The sequence below is a fragment of the Diabrotica undecimpunctata genome, chromosome 1 (assembly GCF_040954645.1).
Source record: "Diabrotica undecimpunctata isolate CICGRU chromosome 1, icDiaUnde3, whole genome shotgun sequence".
NCBI classification, from domain to species: Eukaryota; Metazoa; Arthropoda; class Insecta; order Coleoptera; family Chrysomelidae; genus Diabrotica; species Diabrotica undecimpunctata.
This window is the reverse complement of record NC_092803.1, coordinates 17,275,331-17,290,163: the sequence shown is the minus strand read 5'-3', so window position 1 is coordinate 17,290,163 and position 14,833 is coordinate 17,275,331. Positions and strand designations below refer to the sequence as shown.

The window sequence follows — 14,833 nt, the reverse complement described above, 5'->3', positions numbered from 1 at the left end:
CCACGTGCACAAGTATTTATTTCGCGTATATTTTTTAATGATAATGTTTAAAACATATACAAACATTTAAGTTACAAATCTAACATCCTACTAAATCAGTAAACACAAAATGTATAGTAAACTTTCATCAATTTGCGACTTTTTTGTGTTATCGCTAGAAACCTACAGCCAATGTTCCATCGTGAAACAAAAAGTACAAAAGTAAATATCTCAATAGAGAAAATGCTACCACAGCAGAAATATATATGTATGTATGTATATATAGCGTTAACAGGCCTTTTAGGCCCATTGCTGGATGGATAATTTCCATCGTTTTCTGTTCTTAGCTGTCAGCTTCCAATCTCTTATTTTTCCATCTCCCTGACATCTTCCAACACTACATCTTTCCATTTTTTGCTTGGTCTTCCTCCCTTTTTGCCCCGACGTACTCTGCAACCAATATTCTTGACTTGTCTACTACCTTGCAGTCTTTCTAGATGTACTAGCTATTCTAGTCTACGTATTTTCACTACTTTTGTTATTGTATGGTTAGCATAAAATTGGTACACTTCTACATTAGTTCGTCTTCTCCATTCTCCCTCTACTACTTTTCCACCAAACATTCTGTGAAGTACCTTTCTTTTCCATGTTTCCAATCCGTTCTGTATGGTTTTGTTCATAGTCCATGTCTCGGCAGCGTATAGCATTGTGGGTCTAATTATAGTTTTTATAGTATGTTTTTGCATTACGAGATATATCCTTGGTCTTAATTATTTTGTTAGTGGCCCTAGCACATCTGTTGCTCTTGGTCAATCTCAGGTTGATTTCAGTTTCTTCCTTACATGTCTGATCAATAAGGGTACCTACGTACATCCACGACGTCATTCTACGACAACGAGTCTATTTGGTGAACACCTTTTTTCACTTAGAATTCTCCTGAGACTTCTTCTTCTTCTTCAAGTTCCGCTCCTATCGGAGATTGGAAATCATTCTGGCAATTATAATTTTGTTGGTTACGCGCCTGAATAGTTCAATTGAACTGCATCCAAACCATTCACGGAGATTGCGTAGCCACGAGATTTTACGTCTTCCTACGCTTCTTCTGCCTTTGATTTTACCCTGCATTATATTCCTTAGTAGTTCGTATTTAAAAGTACGTAGAATTTAAAACTTCGCATTGTTTTCCTAGTTGTTCGAGAACTTGTTCGTTTGTTTTACGATCCATCCATGATATTTTCAAAATACGTCGGTAACACCACATTTCGAATGCTTCTAGGTTTTTAATGTTGGATTTTTTAAGTGTCCAAGCTTCAACCCCATACAAAAGGGTAGAGAAAATATAACATCGAAGCATTCTTATTCGGAGCGATATATTGATATCGCGATTACAAAAAAGTTTTCTCATTCTATTAAAAATTGACCGTGCAATTTCAATGCGGCATCTTATTTCTTTTGTCTTATCAGTATCTTCTGTGATCCATGCTCCAAGGTTTTTGTAAGAAGATATTTGTTCAATTTCTGTATTATCTAGTACTAGCTTAACTTTGATATTTTGTGCTTTTGTAAATACCATGAACTTGGTTTTCTTCAAATTTATTTTTAGTCCATAATCGTGGCAATATATATTTAGTTGTTCAGCAAGGTGTTGCAGTTCTTCTACTATTCCTGCCAGAAGGACGGTGTCGTCAGCATATCTTATGTTATTAAGTGGCTCACCGTTGACTCACTGACCTCGGTAAGCGCTAATTCTGAGATTATAAATTGGCTTCACTGTATAAATTGAATAACAAGGGTGATAAAATACACCCTTGGCGGACCCCACGGCGAATCTGTATATCCTCGGTCAGTTCATTTTCAACTTTCACTTTTGCTCTTTGGTTCCAATAGAGGTTACATATGATTCTAATGTCTCTACTGTCTATGTTTTTATTTAATAAAATTTCTTTAAGCCGATTATGCTGCACTCTGTCAAATGCCTTCTCAAAATCAATGAAACAGACATATACTTCCTGATTTATATCTAAGCATCTCTGCGAACAAAACAAAAATAAAGGACGCCGCGAAACAAGCAGCTAAATTAAAATGGAAATGGGCTGGACACAACGAACGTCTCGAAGATGGTAGATGGAACAAAGAAGTCGGAAACTGGCGACCGTACGATGCGAAGAGACCAAGAGGAAGACCTCAAATGCGCTGGAGCGACGATATCAAAAGAGTCGCAGGACCAATGTGGAAACGCCTAGCACACAACAGGAATGAATGGCGAGAAATGGGAGAGGCCTTTATTCGACAATTCGGATAGAAAAAGGGCTATAAAAAAAAACCTCTGCGAAAGAACACTTACTCTCGTGTTCCCAGTCCTTTCCTAAATCCCATTTGTGTATTACTGATGCCTTCATCTAATTTCTTATGTATTCTATTGTGAATTACTTTTAAAAATAATTTCAAGACATGACTCATTAAGGCTATGGTGCGATGTTCATTGCACTCCTTTGCATTGGCTTTTTTGGGTAGCAGTATGAATGTTGATTGGAGCCATTCTTTAGGTATTATACCTGTTCTATATATGGTATTGAATAGATCCAAAAGAAGATCAATAGATTCAGTATTCACAATTTTGAGTAATTCGATATAAACTTCATCAGGCCCGGGAGTTTTACTACCTTTAGCTTGTTTCATTGCATATTCAATTTCTTCTCGTATAATGTCAGGCCCAGTATCATCCTTAAATTCTTTTGGTGCTTCTGTTCTCTCTTTGTCTTCAAAAAGTTGTGCTATATATTGTGTCCATCTCTGCATTTTTTTGTTTATATCTGTTATAAGTGCACCACTTTCATCTCTTAGTTGCCTAGTTTGAAGTGTTTTTCTCAGTCCTGTTAATTCTCTAATTCTTTTATGCATGTTAAAAAAGTCATATTTTTTCTCAATTTCTTCTAGTTCTTGGCACTGCTCATGTAACATTCTCTCCTTAGCTTCTTTTATTCTCTTTTTAATTAATCGATCAGTTTCATTATATTTAATTGGATTTTTTGTTTTGAATGATTTTCTTCCATTCATTAATAGTAGTATTTCTTCAGTCATCCAGTCTTTATGTTTTCTTTTATTTGCTTTTAAGTTTTCATTTGCTGTTTTAATTATTGCTACTTTTATATTTTGCCATTTCTGATCGATGTTATAACTACTTTTATTCAGTTCTTGGGCATTACGTAGATTTTCAGTACTTAAGAGTTTTTACAGTTTGTTCCTTTGTTTGTGGTTCCCTTAATCTCTTAATATCAATTCTACTTTGTGTGGGTTTTTTAACCAGTTTCAATTTGGTTCGTAATGTGACTACTATGGGGTTATGGTCTGAACCAATATCTGCTCCAGGGTAAGTTTTGGCAGACAGTATAGAAGTACGGAATCTTTGTCTAATGAGGACAAAGTCAATTTGATTACGGATTATTCTATTCGTTGTATCACCGGGAGATTTCCATGTATACAATCTTCTTTTTGGTAGCTTAAAAAGTGTATTAGCTATTACAAATTCTTCCGTCTGGCAAAATTGTATCAAACGGTCACCACGTTCATTTCTATTTCCTAGACCATATTCCCCCACATATCCATCCACTCTTCCCTGGCCAACTTTGGCATTGAAGTCGCCCATTACTACTGTAGTGTGATGTTTCTTCATTGATTTTAAGACTTGTTCCAAATCATGGTAAAATAGTTCGATATCGTCGTCATCTTTATCTGCCGTAGGAGCATAAACTTGAATAAAATTTACTATACCTTTTTTAGACTGAAGTATTGATAAGATCCTATCAGAATAAGATATTAAATTAGATATTAAGATCCTAATATCCTCCTGAGACTGTACCGTTGCATTCCACAGCACAAATGGTTTTTCTAATTGTCATTTTTACCAAACTTACCTACTATTTTTCTGGTATTTGGAATTTCTTTTAGCATTTCCATTAATTTCTTTCTGTCTATTTTACCGTAGGCGGTTTTGTAATTAATGAAAAGTACTTGTGTTGACATTTTGTATTCATAGCAATTGATCAGGATTTATTTTAGCATAAAAATTTGATCGGTTGTTGACCTTACTTTGTGAAATCTTCTCTGGTGTTCTAATTAGTATGGCGAGCATCTTATGTATTACCCCTAACAAGGAAATTTCTCTATAGTTTGTGCATTAAGTTATATCTCCCTTTTTGTGTATAGAAATTATAATGAACTTTTCCATTCTTGGGGCATTTATTCGGCATCCCACACTTCTAGTATTAGCTTACGAAGTTGATTTCTTAAAGTCTGTCCTCCATATTTTAATTTATCTGCCACAATGATGCTCTCCCCGGAGCTTTTTGATTTGTCACATCTTTTATCATTTCTTCAATTTCGTCTCTTATGGGCTTTGGTATTTCTTCTACTACTATTTGGAGTTTAGGAACATTATAATATTCAGGGTTATTGTTTGTAATGAACTTACTTACATAACTACACTACTTATGATTTTATTTCTGAAATTTTTAAACATAATCATTTTTGAGAACGACAAATTTTAGTTAGTTAAAAATATTACAATCAATTATCGGTAAATCTCATATAAACATACTATTTACCTTATTTGACGTTTCGATTACAGTGTGTAAAAGCCAAATGGAATAAATTCATTATTTAGGTTACTGTACATATTTATAAAAAATCCCGAAACACGTCAAATTTAAATTATAACTTGACATTCTTTAACGTGAAAATCCAACCCCTACCTTCAACCCCCTTAGAATGACAGGTACAACCCCCAATTTTTAAATTAGGAAGTATAAGCTTGTGATATATCGTTTGAAAGGTCTTTTCATTCTCCATTCAAAAATGTTGTCGCTTTCAAGTTTATTAAGATTAATTAAGATAAAATAAATTAAAATCATGTGGTTACCGAAATTCGCTAAAATTTACTCAAAACTTATTTCCCGTTTAGGTCTCGTTAATGAGAAAGTGAACAAAAACCATAGCAATGTGGTTTTTAGATGGTAACCATTAAAAAACTTTAAAGAACTTCCGTGGCAACGTTATTTTAACACGCATTAGTAAATTGTTTTATTTAAGTTGTCAGTATTTTAATTTAAGTAAAAACTTCGTTCAATTCAATTCTGAAAAATGGTTAGATTAACGAAAATGCATAAAATAACAGTTTTACAAATGATTGGTTACGGAGATAACACCCGAACACAACAGGAAGTAACTCGCCTTTGTCATGACAAATTTCCTAATTTACCGCCTATATCCCAAGGAACAATAACTAAAATATTGGTCATGTAAGGCAGATAAAAAAAGCAGCTGCCAATGCACTGAGTGATGAACTCAAATTAGATGTGATGCTTCAGTTTCAGGAAAATCCACATACATCGAGTAGACAGGCATCCACTACATTCAATGCTAGCCATACATCGATAGTAAACATATTAAAAGAAAATAAATTGCATCCCTATAAGATGATACCTACTCAGGAGCTCATGGAAGACGATTTTGATAGGAGAACTTTTTTTTGTGAGCAAATGATGGACATGTTGGATAACAATATTATCCAATTAGAAGACGTTATGTTTTCTGATGAGTGTACTTTTTCACTTAACGTACATGCCAATCGGCAAAATTGCCGCTACTGGGCCAACTTGAATGGCAACAATTATTTGGCACTACTTCAAAATTATGTCATTCCAACGTTGGCAAATTTATATCCTGATCCAGGAAACCCTCAAGTTCCAGGTGATTACGATATGGTTTCAGTAGGATGGAGCACCACCACATTACCAACTTAATGTTCGGCAGTACCTCGATACAATATTTCCCAATCGGTGGATAGAGAGGCGAGGATCGATTGAATGGCCAGCGCGATCACCTGATCTTACATTATTAGATTTCTTTTTATGGGGATATGTGAAGAGCCATGTGTACAAAACTAAACCTTCTGATTTAAATGACTTAAAAGAACGAATAACGCTTGCGATTAGGTCGATCACGCCTGTTATGTTAAATAATGTTAGAAGACAGTTTTATTTGAGATTAGGATGTTGCCAAGACGTTCGCGGTGAACATTTTGAACATCTACTTCATTAACATTCATAGTTCTTTTTCGTGTTTTACATTTTATTACGTTTTGCATTACATTTTAGTTTTTGATTGTATTGTAGCGAATTTCGGTAACCACATGATTTTAATTTATTTTATCTTAATTAATCTTAATAAACTTGAAAGCGACAACATTTTTGAATGTAGAATGAAAAGACCTTTCAAATGATATATCACAAGCCTATACTTCCTATTTTAAAAATTGGGGGTTGTACCTGTCATTCTAAGGGGATTGAAGGTAGGGGTTGCATTTTCACGTTAAAGAATGTCAAGTTATAATTTAAATTTGACGTGTTTCGGGATTTTTTATACATATGTACAGTAACCTAAATAATGAATTTATTCCATTTGGATTTTACACACTGTATAAATAAAACGATTTTGTTATATCTAAAAAATGTTCGACTAATTATTTTGATGGCAAAATTGTGGTTTGTTATAAATATACACAAACCTTGTTATAAATATTCTAGAAGGCAAAAAGAAGCATATTAAAAGAAAATAATGAACATTGCATACTTACAGCTCTCTTTTTTTATATGGAAATCAACCACATACTTTATCTTAAAACAGTATTTATTTAAACTATCACTTACAGTAAAAAACCACGAGTTTCGCACTAAAAAAAATTTTTTTTTACCAAAAAACTTGCTACCACCACCGCAATCAGCCCTTCAATGCGTCTGGTGCCGCGAACAAAGAAAAATAACACAAGGCTGGTGTAAGATCGTTGAGATAAGATATGTAGAGTAATTTCAAAAGTTCAGATAAGTAAAAAATAATATAGGAATAGAGGAGTAAGATTGGAACGTTTTTAGATGTAGAAATATTGTGGTGTATTATACATAAATCTATCTTTAAATATCGAAATAGCATTAGTTAGACCACTAACTTGAGAATAAATTGAGATATCCAAATAGGCGTAATTAAAAGAAGAAAAAAATGAGAACGGAAGGCTTTCGACAATACGTACATGAAGTGAAAATGGCCTTATACGTGGCAATTAATTAAGTACAAAACGGCGCGAATCAAGGTACATGTGAAGGGAGTCTCTGCGCACATCCTTGCTTTGGCATTTACCATACCCAGGAACAATTCTAATGACTACTTTCGTATTCATTCCATATTTAGTTTATAGTTAGTTATTAAAAATACTTTCGTTTTATATTTTTTTGAACATTAAAGAGCATTTTCTGAGTTTTTCTTTGCATTTAATGAGCAACCATATATATACGTCGCTGGTACTGCTGGCACTTCAAAAACCCTCGGAACGGTGGCACTGCGTCGCTTATTAGGTCTGGTAAAGAAAGGGTTAATGTTAGTCTAGAAAATAAACTCACAAAAGAAATGTTTTTTTACTGTTTTTGTGTTTTTTAGTATTTTTCCCTACAGCCCAAATGGACCCCTGGTCTCGTTTATTTTTTGCCTCAACCCTAGCTTGTCTGTAGCTGATCTTCTCCATACACAGACTCCTAAAAGAGCTTTTAGGGTTTACTGTGTCTTCCCAGCGCTGTCTTGGCTTTCCAACCGGTCTCTTTCCCTACATTCTAGCATTCAGTGCTCTTTTTGGTAGCCTATCCTCTCCCATTCTTATCACATGTCCGGCCCATTGCAATCTTTGTATTATCATAAGTCTGACAGTGGTGTTTCCTTATAAAGTTGATAAAGCTCGTTGTTGTATCGCCTTCTGAAGATTCAGTTTTCCATTACAGGTCTTAGTATTCTCCCCAGTACTTTCCTATCATTTTTCCAACTGAATCTTCAGTTTTTCCAGGTTCAGTTTGTTTGTTCTTTGTTGTCTTTTGTTTCTTTCTTTGTTAACTCTGCATCTAAATTTGGTTTGGAGTAAAAGATGATCTGATCCACAGCATGATCCTCGTCGTGTTCTCACATCTGAGATACTACTGGCTGCCCTTTTGTCTATCAGCACATGGTCGATTTGATTGGTTGTAGTTCCATCTGGTGAAATCCATGTCATTTTGTGTATGCCTCTTTATGTGGGAAGCATGTGGAACTTTTAACCATGTTTTTACTGGTGGTAAAATTTATAAAAAACTCCCCATTCTCGCTTGTTTCATTGTGTAGTGGGTGTTTTCCTCTTGTGTCGTAGAACTGCGGCTCCTTGCCTGTTTTAGCATTCATATCACCCATTATAATATTGATGTCATTTTTGGGCGCATTGTCATATACTATCTCCAGCTGTAAGTAAAAGCTTTCCATTGTATGTTGTTCTTGTTCTTCTGTTGGACAGTAAATGTTTATCATTGTTAGGTTGAAGAAGTGGGTGCAAATGCTTAACTTGCATCTCCTTTCACTGTCTGCCTGGAAGTCTATGATTTTTGACTTAAAATCATTATCCACCACAAATGTAACTCCACATTCTTTGCTTCCTTGTTCCTAGCCACTATTTAGTGTCCCTGACACCTTTCCCCAGCCATCTTGTCTCCTGAAGGGCAGTAATCATGAGCTTATATCTTTTTAGTTATTGCAGAAGTTCCTGGTTTATGTAGTGTTCTCACATTCCAGTTTCAAAATATCTATAGTCCATGTTTCGTAGCTTGAAAAAATACATTCGTATATATATTATTTTTATAAAACCTATATTATGTCCGATACACAATTATTCTAAAACTAATAGTTCTTGAGATATATGCGAAAAAAAGAGGAAAAATCTATGTTTTTGAATTTTTTTTAAATTTCGTTTAATAAAAAGTTAAGTTTAAATTTTACAACTCACGCATACTGAAATTATCATTTATAGTGATATTTTGGAGCGATTTATGCAAAAACTGCGATTATATGCTTCACACCCAAAAATCGTTTTTTTAAACATATACCGCCTGGACTATTGTACATGGTTATAATAATTGGACCACTAATAGATTAATTATAATAGTCAAGAAAGTCCCTGTATTTTTTATCTCGTATTGGTTAGACCATACACTAAAATAGATGAAACGTGGCAATTATGTCCAAAACGTTGTCCTAATAATAGACTAGAAATTAATTTTTTTCTTTTCGTAGACAAACTCATTTTTTACTCACATTCTACATATAGAATATCTATAATTAACTATTTAAATACCTCAAAAATTTCTATTATTTTTAAACACAATATGACGAAATGCCGTACAAATTTTATACAAACCAATGAAAAAGTTATTTTATATATATAGCAATAAACTACTTTGTAATAAATAATTTGCGTAATCCGGTAATTTCTCATTAAGTATAAAAAATTTAAAACATTGATTTTAGTATTTTATCACTATTCTGTGTTTTTTTGCTGAGGTGAAAGGGTTCTAAACCGACCTGGAGAGGAAGACTAGGTACTGTCAGATTCAGCAAGAGGGTAAAAAAGTATATCCTTTCTACACGCCACACAAGTATTTGGATAATTCAGGTTCTATTTTTATATTTTTTTTATTGAACAGTAAAGATTATCTATGAACTAAAGAACAGCGAAGTGATTTATTATTGATCTTTTAATTACAATAAATATCTACATTCTACCTCATCATCCTCATCAGCACCCAGCCCTTTGTGTCCGCTGCTGGACATAGGCCTCCCTCATTTTTGTCCATTATGCTCTATTTTGAGCACTTTTTATTAAATTTCTTGACATTTTCTTGAGATCGTCAGTTCAACGAGTAGGGGGTATTCCTTTACTTCTTTTGTCTAACCTCGTCCTCCACTCAAGCAATCTCTTCGTCCACCTTTCATCATTGATTAGGGCGACGTGTCTGGCCCAGTTCCATTTCAGTGTAGCAATTCGGGAAATTACATCGGTAACTCCTGTTCTTCGTCTTAAATCTTCATTTCTAACTCGGTCACAAAGCGATATACTCAGCATTGACCTTTCCATTTTCCTCTGTGCGTTTTAGCAGTTGTTGCTGTCAATGTCAAAGTTTCGGCACCATCGGTCATGTCATGTCATGTCATGTCACAAGCAACAGAGATTGGTCAAATGTTTTACGTTTTAAAGAAATTGGTATATCGCTTTTAAATATGTCTTTAAAATTTGTCCTTACACTTGTAACGGCACATGATTTCTGAGATGTCAACACCTTAACCCTTTGACAACAAAAACGAATTAAGAAGGTTAAATAGAGAAATTAAAAGAGCATGTAGAGATAATAAAAATAAACATATAAATGAAGAATGCGAAGAACTAGAGAGACATGCAAATCGGTATGAATCCCATGAGCTATATAACAAAGTCCGATATCTATCCAGGGAATTTAAACCAATCACACAAACAATAATGGATCAAAACCAACATATTATAAATGACGAGAAAGCGATTGCGGAGGTATGGAGAAAATATTGTCAAAGTCTATATGCAGCTGATTCCCAGAATGCAAATCACGACGAGTTCACTGCAGAGAGAGAACCAAACATTCTAAAGTCAGAGGTACAAAAGGCAATCAAAAAGTTGAAAAATAGAAAATCTCCTGCCGCAGACCAGATCACCGCAGAAGTATTAAAAGAGACTGGAGATGTCGGAGTAAATGTTATGCATATGATCTGCAAAAAGATTTGGGAAACCGGAGAGTGGCCCAACGACTGGACAACATCCACTTTCATCCCTATATTCAAAAAAGGAACTCCACTAGATTGCAGCAACTACAGAACGGTAATCCTAATATCCCATGCAAGCAAGGTTCTACTTCATGTAATACATGAAAGACTAAAAGCTTTTCTATTGCCTCAGATATCAGAAGAACAAGCGGGATTTTTCCCAGGAAAAGGCACAAGAGAACACATCCTTAATGTCAGACAGCTAACCGAAAAAACTCGTGAATTCAATACTCCTATGATTATGTGCTTTGTGGATTACAGAAAAGCTTTCGATAAAGTCAAATGGCAGCAGCTATGGTTCATACTAGCGGAAATGGGAACACCCCACCACTTAATTCAACTAATCAGAAGTCTATATGAAAATAATAAGTACACAGTAAAAATAAACAACACCCATTCCGATCATTTCAGAACAGAGGCAGGTGTCAGGCAGGGATGCATAATCTCGCCAACTCTGTTTAATATCTACAGCGAACACATGCGAAAGGTACTAGACGGATGGAAGGGCGGAATATCAGTAGGAGGTCAAAAAATCAATAACTTGAGATATGCAGATGACACTTTAATAATCGCGGCAAATCAAGAAGAAATGGAAGACATAATGAGACGTCTGGAGGAAAAAAGCAAAACGTATGGCTACATAGGAGTAAGACAAAGATCATGATAGTAGACAGAGCTCGGAATAATCTTCAACACATTAAAGAAATTGGGGTCTTTGAAGTAGTAAATAGTTTCATATACTTGGGGTCCCTAATAACAAATGACGGAGGGTGTGACATAGAGATACGTAGAAGGTTGACTATTGCTAGAACAGCTATGATGAAACTGGTAGCAATTTGTAAAAATTCTAGCATAACAATACACACAAAACTAAGGCTGGTAAGGGCGCTCATTTTTCCCATAGCAACATATGCATCCAAAACGTGGACCTTAAAGAAAGCGGATAAAAATAAACTGGACGCTTTTGAAATGTGGGTATACCGCCGCATGTTGAAAATATTCTGGATTGATCATCGCACTAACGTATCGATATTAGAACAACTTAAAGTAAAAGATAGATTGCTCAAACAAATACAACAGAGTATGTAGTATTTTGGACACATTGCTAGAAGAACAGGTACGATGGAAAAACTGATAGTCGAGGGTAGAGTTGAAGGAAAGAGACCTAGGGGAAGATCTCCAAGCCGTTGGGTAGATCAAATAAAAATACTGATTAACCAAGGGTTACATAAAGCCTAACAACAAGCACAGGATATAGAAGGATGGAGAGAAATCGTGCAAAAACTGTAAAGGCCTGATGGTGTCACCACATCCCAAAAGGGATTAGGACTGAGGAGGAGGAATTAAAATAAAAGAATTACATTGAGGGTGCCATTTCTAGAGGTCTATTATTCTAGTTGTAATTATAAAATAAAATAAAGTTATAATAAATTTAATCGAGGAAATATTGCCTGCTTAAAAAGGAATGATAAAATCCTACATAAATAAATTACAGTTGAAATTACGTAGTAAACTATATCGGTTGCGTATGTATTATAGATATGGTTGTTGTAACATTGATAATGAATTTTAAATTATCTTCTGTCTTGGCAATAAATAATGTAACAATTATTGACGTATTTAAAGAAATAACTGATAAATAGCATCTAAAATTACAAGGAAATAAATAAAAAGCATAAAAATTTCAATTGACTCGTAAGTCTGACGTCACAATGGGCGGGGTATTTTAGAAACCTTTCCAAACATTTCTAATTTGTGTGTATTTGTCTCATAAGAAGTTGGAAATATTGTTTTTTTTTAATTGTTTGAAGAATAAATAAGGACTTTTGGTTATGAAAATTCATTCTGTGCGATTGGTATTATTTGTTGTTCGTGAATTTGTGTGGTAAGAATATCAAAGGATCAAGTTATTTACAATGAATGTTCATATTTTAAGGTTATGTTATTGTTTTATTAAAACTTGAATTATTTTTTACCGAATTTCAAGGTATTTTGTTGTTGTTTTTATCAGGGTTACTTCAAAATAAATCAAGAAATTATTGAATTTATTAATGTTAAGTTAAAAAATATTTAAATTAATATTTTATTCCTTTCAAATTGCCATAATGAGTGTTTAAAAAAATGTTTTTTAATGTTGTAATAGTTTTTGAGTTAAGTTTTTAGATCTGGGCATATAATGGCTACTAAACATGTGTTGAAGATATCCAGTATTCCTGAATTGTTCAGTTATGACAAAAAAACTGATATTATCTATTAAAACTACAAGAAAAATATATTTAGTCTTTTAGGAAATAAAATCACTCACTTCAAAAAGATTAAAACATTGATTTAAAAATTTTAAAACTTTGTAAATAAATTTAATCATTTATTGCTAAATTTTAAAATAACCCCGATAAAAACAACAACAAAATATCTTGAAATACAGCAATTAAAGGTTTATTCAAACTATAACATAACCTTAAAATATGAACATTCATAGTAAATATCTTAGGGTGGCCGCACACAGAAAGAGCAAAACTGTTTTAGTCAAAAACGTTTTTGACTAAACGAGTCTGATGCTGATGTTTCCATATAAATGAAATGAGCTGACGCACACTGATTAGTCGTGTGTCTAAAGCATGTTTAGGCTCATTTAGTTTCAGACAGTCTGTTTGATGTTGATTACCGGATCGTCGGTTTGTGTCGAAACATTTCAATGTACGCAGGTGCAACGTGTTTTTGGAATTCCCTTCTTAAAACCGCTCGAGTAGTCAACAAGAAGCACATGTGGAAACAGCGATATTTTGCTTGTTTATATTGTGTGTATCATGGAAGTGGACGCAGAAAAATTAATTGTACTGATTGAGGCCAGATTCTTTTCTCATTTATAGGATGCACCCAAAATTGTCTTTTATTTTGGGTTTTTTCGTCCTGTAGGAGGAACCACTGCCAGAAAACTAGTGCAATTTCGTCGTTATCTGTCGACATCTTTAATAAAACTGATTGCAGTATGGTTTGTGCAAACATTTTGTTTCTCTTGAAAACAAAATGTTTCTTGTGGAAACAAAAACGTTTTCGTTTCAAACAAAAACGTTTTTGACTAAAACAGTTTTGCTCTTTCTGTGTGCGGCCACCCTTAATCCTTTGATATTCTTACCTCACAAATTCATGAACAACAAATAATACAAATCGCACAAAATGAATGTTCACAACAAAAAGTGTGAAATTGCCAAAAAAAATCTGAACATATTACAGCATGTTATAAAGAATAATTATTGGTGTCATATGTGAGCTAAGCATTTCCTACATTTGCATGTAGATTCTTGGGACACACTGTATAAGGATTTATGACTGATTTTTGGATTATTTATGATCAGTATAAAAATGTAAGACCCATTTCTATTAGCGCAGATCCGAAGTATTTATTCGTAATGGAGAATTAACCAGATAGCGACATTGAGGCTACATTAAATGACAACTCACCAACAGAAATAACCGTGACTAGCTAATTCGTTATTAATTACGTTGTGTGAGTATTCACTGTAAGATCTTTCATCGGTTATAATAAGAAAAAATTTTAATAAAGTAAAAATTAGCCAATTCTTATAAATTTTGAACATTTCACTACATACACACACTATTTTAAGATACGTAAAAAATAGTTGAAACAAATACCAAGTCGTACTTTTACATGAAACATTAATATGTAATATGTCGGCAGATCCTGACCAAACTAGCAATAACTTAAAGAAAATTGTTACTTGGATATTCTGTCAACAAACAAACTACACAAGTGAAAATTAATCGAATTCTTACATTTTTGTTTTGTTGATGTGCTCATGATACATAGAATTGAGAATTAGCATTAAACTGATGTTATATGGTTTTAAATTTCACGTGTCTAAAATACAAGTACATAGATGTACAGTGATGATAAAGGCATAATCTCTTTCCACTGGCACTACAACCTAAATCGAGCCTTCATCATTATTAGCCCTTTTTGAGTCCACTGCTGAAGACTGGAAGAGGTTAAAACATTCAAATATTTGGGAGTACTAGTGAACAGAAGAAATTAAAGTGTAGATATAAATAGAAGAATTCAAGCGGGAAATACATCTTTTTATATAAATAAAAAAATGTTTAGAGATAAGAACATAAGCTGAAACACAAAAATGAAAATCTA

At 33.7% G+C, this 14,833-nt stretch overlaps 1 protein-coding gene across 2 annotated transcripts in view; it reads right to left on the bottom strand.

Moving 5' to 3' along the window:
* Window positions 1-14,833, bottom strand: part of Atet (ABC transporter expressed in trachea) — a 120,820-nt gene that overhangs the window by 46,964 nt on the left and 59,023 nt on the right. The window contains exon 1 of one of the 2 annotated variants that reach the window (XM_072537652.1): window positions 6,614-6,762. The exons of the other annotated variant lie outside the window; for it this stretch is intronic. The gene's annotated coding sequence lies outside the window, so the exon portion shown is untranslated. Of the gene's footprint in view, window positions 1-6,613; window positions 6,763-14,833 lie in introns of those variants that run through there. 2 annotated transcript variants of the gene reach the window in all.